Here is a 7460-nt window from a genome sequence, read left to right as displayed (position 1 = left end):
ACTTTAAAGGAGCATACAAGTTCATATTCCTCATTCCATGTGCACCTTCGTAGCCCTCCAGTTCAATAAGGCATCCAGACATGGGAACTCACCGTAATTTCTAGGCCCACTGGCTTTAAGGATTACAACAGTTTGGGGTTCAAACAACTTTCATTTCTAACAGAACAGTGATAGGAGACACCTGTGTTTTGCTTCTGTTCATCCTCCGTCTTTCACTAGACCTCGCCTGTCAGTCATATTTGATTACATGACTGAGGTCATCTTCGTACACAGGGAATCCCTGAGCTGGGGTGGAGGGACATGGAGCCCTACAACTGTATTTACATACAGCTGGGCAATTGATGGTCATCTTGTTTCTTCCAGGGCTCCTTTCTCCTCTCCTTCGTTTTCTCAAGCTCTTTCCCAACTCAAAACATTGAACCTGTTCTTCTCAAAGGGAATAATGATCTGTTGACATATTCCTCTGCCCATGTCAGCTCACAGGTTGGCCTTGAATACTGGCCTTCCCTGATTCTTTCCTAAAGAGGTCACAAACCCCTGCTCTCCAAACCCCCACCCCTGCTGCCTAGCCACTGCAGCTCGCCTTTCCTAGTCTCTGTATTTTCATGTCATCACCCCCCCACTGGAAATTACCTAATTTAAGTATTGGTTTATATATGTATACATTTATTGTTTGTTTCTTCCCCCAAGATGCTGTAAGGCCTGGGTTGTTTTGTTACCTGTGACGACACACCTGCACAAACAAAACACTCGTGCATGTTTTTGAGTGAGAAACTGGTTTTCAGAGGAAACAAAGTCTGTGAACTTCCAGCCTCTAGTGAGAGATGACGTGGCCTGTGGCAAAGAGTTTGGGTCAAAACACTATTGTCACTTTTAGGTATTAGATATCTCTGTTTCCTCCACACTGTCTCCCACCTCATCAGGACTCCGAATATGAATCCCCCATAACTACAGGCCAGTTTTCTCCATGAACATAAAGGCAAAGTCACTGTGACTTCCAAAGTTTGGTTTTTCAAATGGGCTTCAGTTTCCTCTCAACACAATGGGCCATTGAGTTTTGTCTGTTTAACTTGTTGGAGACTTGACCCCTGCCTCCTGATGGGAACATTGCTCAGACTTCCCGGTTTCACCTCAGTCCCATCCATTGCCCAAGTCCAGCTGATTGCTTGTCAGGATGACACAGATGGAACTGAAGTCACAGTGTGACCCAGTTACAATGTTGATGTGCTGTCCCAGGGAGAAAACCAAAGCCCAAATCCGATAACAGAGGCTAGGGTGATGTGGAGATAGAAACTGACCTGAATTCTGAATAACAAGCAGAGAGAAGGAAGCTGGAGAGCAAGCTGGCACTCTTCCAAAACCTTCTCATTGTGTGAATTCCTAGAAGCTGGTTGACACTGAGAAACAGGCTCACCCAGGGGATTACACCACAGAGCTTTGAAGAGGCGGTAACACAAACCCAGTAGCTTGGCATCTGAGGTCAGAGACGATGAGCCTCAGTGGATCAAGCTGTCTTTGTTTTCCTGCTGTTATTATTGGTCCTGGTGCCCTGTTAAACTCTATGAAGAGATCAAAGTTGAATGGATGTCTTTATCCTAAACATGCTTCCAAACAGCAGCAACAGCAACAGTATTGGGTCGCCCAGCATTAGACTCATCCAACTCAGCCTTATGGCATGGCCAGCTTCTCTCTCAATGCCATAGATTTAGAACACTCTAGTGGTCTGACATAGATGTCTGCTCACAGGGTACAGGAAACTTTAGATGTCTGAAGAGATTGGATTGTACTGAATTGGATTGTGTGCAGGAAAGGCAAGAAAGGGAGGAAAGGGCTTACTGGATTCTACTGGCTTGCTTCAGGCAGGGCAGACACAGCAGGAAAAAAGCCAGACAGAGCCAAGCCTGGTGGCTCATGCCTGTAATCCCAGCTCTTCAGAGGCTGAGGCAGGAGGACTTCAACAAGTCAGACTACAGAATGGGAACCTATCTCAAAGCGAAAGCAAAAACAAACTATTAAAAAATCGTGCATAGCCACTCTCTCCCCCTGAAAGACACAGTCCTCGTCATGTAAGGACACAGGGTTACCAGAACTGAGACCCATAATTAAAGCTCCTCTCTGCAGGAGAAAAGATGTACTTTAGGTCACCCTAAAGAAGTGAGAGAAGGGATCATGGCACTTAATGGTTGCAATGCTCACGTTTGTGTAGGTGACAGAACCATGCAGAGGAAGCCACTCATCACACACATGCGACATCAAGTTTCGAGGTTCATTAGCCTGAATCACTGGACTAATATGCTGAGATCCCTGAGTTAACACACATGAGCACTGGGTATTCTGTAGCCTCAGACAGCCCCTTGTTAGGATTTTTGTGCTGTCAGAAATCCACACTGAAGCTTGCTTGACTTCCGAGATTTACAAGAGCAAGAACATTTCTTTAAAATGCCATGCAAACTATCTTTGACAATCTCCCAGCAGCAGAGATTATAGGTTCGAAAGGGGTGTTTACTTGGCACTGAAGAGTCATTTTGGAGATTAGAAGTGAAAATGGGGTATCAGAGCAGACACGGATCAGGAGTGGGGACGTGAGTTTCAGTCTCCCGATAAGATCTAGGACAATACCACCTCTCTAGACTTTTGTTCTTCATATCCAAAGTTCACCCCTAGAGCTCAGGCTCTTTAACCTTGTGAAGAACAATAAAGTCACCTACACAATTAGATATTGTGCATGTGATACAGAGAAGACCTACATAGAGAATCCATTTAATTGAAAAAAAATGTCATTAAGAGTGAAAAACACCACCATAATAACCGACAATTACTAAAAGCATGAGTGAAGCTGTGGCTCAGTGGTAGGGCTCTTGTCTGGTATGCCCAAGGGCCTAGGGTCAATTCTCAGGACTGGAATTAATTAATTCATTAACCTTTAAAAATGTATGTATCAGGCTCTGACTGCAAGCCTTCTCACATTGGGTCTTTTCTTTTAATTTCTAACAAAATAATGGTGAAGGCAGCGTTATAACCCCCCTTTTGTTTCTTTGGTGTTGTGTGTTGTTTTCAAGCACACGTGGAAAACCAAGGTTTAGAAAGTGCTTGCACCTACCCAAAGCACTGAAGGTGCACACTGGAAGTCGTTTGGGTAGTAGGGGTCAGCTGCTGAGTTCCTCATGAGGCATGCCCTCTGAGAAGCGGTTTGGTAGCCTGTGTGTGTGGTCTCCTAAAACACTGCTGAGAGGAGCACAGCCCGAGTCTTAGTCTGTGTGAGTCTCTTGTGCAGAAGCAGCTTCATGGACCTAGCCCACAGGAGGGATTTCTCACAGACAAGTGGACCCATCGTCCTGAGGATCACGCCAAGCCACACACAGCCACCACCCACTTGCGAGCTGGAGAAGTGACACAGCTCGGACATCACCCCACTGCCCAGTGACTCAGCTGATTGCTGACCTTCAGTGCACAATATTAGAACATACCGGTGTCGTGACCGCAGGTGTTTGCTCACGTCGTCTCAAGGACTATGTCTCTGAGACACAATGGAAGATGTTTAAAGAGATTACATACCGCTGAACTGAAGTGCATAGGGGGTGGGAAAGAGGAGACGCTCCTCGGCTCCCCGGCTCCCCGCTCCCCGGCTCCCCGGCTCCCCGGCTCCCCGGCTCCCCGGCTCCCCGGCTCCCCGGCTCCCCGGCTCCCGGCTCCCGGCTCCCCGGCTCCCCGGCTCCCCGGCTCCCCGGCTCCCCGGCTCCCCGGCTCCCCGGCTCCCCGGCTCCCGGCTCCCGGCTCCTTTTGCAGCCACTGTGGCAACAGACACAGCTTCGTGCTGTTTGTCTATGGCAGCCTGAGTTGTCCTTTGCAGGGGCTGCCACTCAGCTAAAGCTGGATCCGTGGCTTTCCCATAGAGGAGAATTTTACAATGCACTAGAATGAATAAGAGCTGAAGCTTATCAAAAGTATGAGGATTAGTAGAAAGGGGGACACCCAGGGAAAGAAAGAGTAGGCTTCACCTGCGAGTGTGGGCTTCTGAAGGGAGAGGCACACTGCAGTGTACTTACAAGGGCTGTATGTGGCATTTCCTGAGATATTTCAATGAGAGCACGGAGTGGTTCCCAAAGGGCACCTCACAGGATTACAACCGATCAGGTAAAAATCTGTCTCACTGGGAAGGATACCTTTCTGTAAAGGAAAATTTAGTTGCTTGCGAGGTTCCCAGAAAATATCAGGGAAAGGGGTAAAGCCCTACTCAAGGCTATGTATACCCAGGCCTAACCTGGCTTATTGCTAGGTTATTAACATGCTCATGTGAAACTATTTCTGCAGAAAAACAAATGGTCTCCATGTTGCCGGTCTTCACAGAGAATGTTTGGTGAGCTGGAATTCTGAGTTATCAGCATGATTCCACTAGACTTGAGAGTGAGGGATGCCTTTCCCTGCAATGTGCTTATATTTTTCTCTACCTATTTATTTTGCTCCAGGTACCCACCCAGAAAGCAAATGATTTGGTTGAAGTGAAGCCCTGATATATAACGGACAAAGGAACAAGTCTCAGAGATGGGCTGCGGTTATGCCCTTCTGATAATTTGTTTACTCACAGGACATCTTTTGATTTCTGTGCTGGGTTCTGTGGAGACAAAGCTATGTGTGAGAAGCTGACTAGGCTCTTTGGAGATGTCACTTCTCAGTGCTCTCCACAGTGTCCCCAGAAAATCCTGCAAGTTGTGCTGTTCCTCTTTCTTTGGAACCAGAACACCAAATTCGAATAAAATCAGCTTTCTCCTTCTTTGAGTCACATAACCTCAGTTTCCTGTAGTGCAAAGTAAAAACATTCTGTTCAACCACCGTGTCTCATTCCTAGTGTAAAATCAAAGCCTTCATGTACAAGTAATTCTAACAAGGTTGTATAAAGGACCACAAATTCACTGGGTGTATTTTTTGGCCTCCATGATCAGATTTCCCTTCTCTTCCCATGCTACAGATTTTATGCCACAGTTTCCAGACATGACTGTGCATTTAAAATAGCTGATTCATTAAAAACAAACTCATGCCTTTGTTTTTTAAACAAGACATGTTCCATTGTGGTGAGTTTTGCAAGCCGTGAAGCTTGAGAATTTCTAAGTCTGTGGCTTTGGGCTCTCCACATTAAATCACTGAGTGTCTCCTCTCACCAAAGAGGCTGCTTCAGGCTGGACTGAGACAGAGACGAATGTTTCGTATCTTCATTAATGCAAGAGCAAGCAAGGGCAGTGCAGGACTATTTTCAGAACACCTTCTGGTTGCCTCAACAGTAGCAACTTTGTGAAACAGCTCCAGAGTTCCTTACCTTTCTTGAAAAACTAGGCAGCCTCCAGTGTGTCACCATCTTGGTGACTCAGCTCTGGGTGGTGCCAGGAACGGGCATGAAGCAAGTCCTTCTGCTTGTGAGCAGCCCGGTGTCAGGTAGGTGTGGTTCAATTGACTGCATTATGTCAGTCACCATGTAGACGTGGGTTTTCACTGAGGGACAAAGCGAGCAACCATTTCCGGAGCTGCTGATCTTATTCCCTTGTTCCTCCTCTAAACCCTCCTTTTCCTCTTCTGTTCAGACATCTCTTGTCACCTCCTGCCCATCCTACTTTGATGACCCATAGCCTGCATTCATTAAATATCCATTAGTGTCTCTGGCTTGAGTGCAAGGATTCCTCATGTCAAATAAGCCCCAGTTTAGTGTCTAGAGAGGCCTCCTTCCTCCATTCTGCAAAGGCAGGTGAGTAGCAACAGTTTCTCAGGATTTCTGGACTTGCTAGATACTTAAACCATTGGCAGGGCTGGACTGCAAGATTCATGTGGTTGTCAGGAATCCCACATTTGACACGCTTCTCAAGAGATGCACATGACCTCGTAACTTGAGAAATAGATATCGTTTTTATTATGTGACATTGTCACTTACATTTGTAGCTTTTCTAGCAAACTTAATACTATTAAGCTATTGGCTCAATAATGACCAGAAAGCATTAGACTCAGCAGAGTGTTAAGAATCATCATCCATAGGAAACAGATAATGGGTTCTGGATGCTGCATACATCAGACTTTAACTAGATCTTACGAAAGATGCTTTGGGGGAACTTGGAACCATGAGGATGGATTTTCAGTTTTGATCTTGAAAAACAGAGAGGAGATTGGCATTCAAGGGTCTTCTGCCTTCTTTATCTGAAAACACAATTGACAGGTATCTGATATGTGGTAAGTTCTCAATGAAATAAACTGAAAGAATGGATGTTATATTTAGAGATGGGAGTGACTGAAGCGTCTTCACTTGCTCCCTCTCTGTCTATATCTTCCCATCCATGTGGTGTTGAGAAGACACTAAATGGGATTTTAAGACTTGGGTGGAAACTCTGGCTGGACATTCACTGTGGACCTTTGGGTTCAGGAAGTATGATCATCTGCAGAACACTGATTATTCTAGGAGGTACTTTCTGTATCTTAACTTTCTGTTATCTTGGGTCATTCTGTATGTGGTGTTCCCATCTGTAGAGCATTCACTGTCCAATCTGTTCTAAGAGTTGAAGAGGGCTAACATATTGCCGCGTTTCTCTTCTTGGCCTAGTTTTCTACCCCATGGAACACAACTGTCATTTATCTATTTTCACTTCTTTCAGGAATAATTGGCACCAAAGTTCTGCAAAGTACAAATGTGTGTTCACTCTTGTCTCTCAACATGCCTGAGATCTAGAGGTGCAGTCAGAGTGGAGTCAGGCATGGTGACTCATGACTGTAATCCCAGCATGAGGGAGGCTGAGGATGGTAGCTTCAGGCCATCCTGAATTACACAGTGAGTCCCAGACAACCCTTTGTTACAGTTGGCACCTAGCTCAAAACAACATCCATACAAACAACAACCATACAAACAAACCAGCTACCTCCCAAACAACTCCACGTAATTTTTAGAAGGCTAAGTAATAGGAGTATCCTTAGGTTCTGCCTGTGTAAAACTCGACTGGTTCCCAATATCTGCCAGATCCTTTGTAGGTCAACTTGAAATCTCTCTGTAGAAGATAAGGGTTTGATGTGTTCAGAGCACTGAGTGAGACATTTGAGAAGAATCTCATGTGTATAAGAACAGAGGGAATTCATTCCTGGGACTGTAAACATGCTCAAAACTCAAAAAACACTGAGGAAGTTGTCAGCCCCAGGGGAGAACACACTGATGTTGTTAAACTGCCTTCTAAGTAGTCAGGTTTCTAACCATAGACTTGTGCTGCTCTCAACCTTGATAGGAGGAATTTCTTATTGCAGTGGGTAGAGATGAATGCAGAGATTTAGTACTATCCAAAAAGATGAAAATCAGTAACAGTGCTCAGTGGGACATAGGACCTGTACCACCCCAATACCTAAATAATATAAAAGAGGGGGCAGAAAGAATGTAAAATCAAGAAGACAGAAGAAAGTGATATGTGTTCTCTGTGGATTTAACATGACTGTGGCGTACA

This window comes from Mesocricetus auratus, unplaced genomic scaffold, assembly GCF_017639785.1.
Source record: "Mesocricetus auratus isolate SY011 unplaced genomic scaffold, BCM_Maur_2.0 Super-Scaffold_4256, whole genome shotgun sequence".
Lineage (NCBI taxonomy): Eukaryota > Metazoa > Chordata > Mammalia > Rodentia > Cricetidae > Mesocricetus > Mesocricetus auratus.
The sequence above is the reverse complement of the archived record's forward strand: the minus strand, read 5'-3'. Positions refer to the sequence as shown.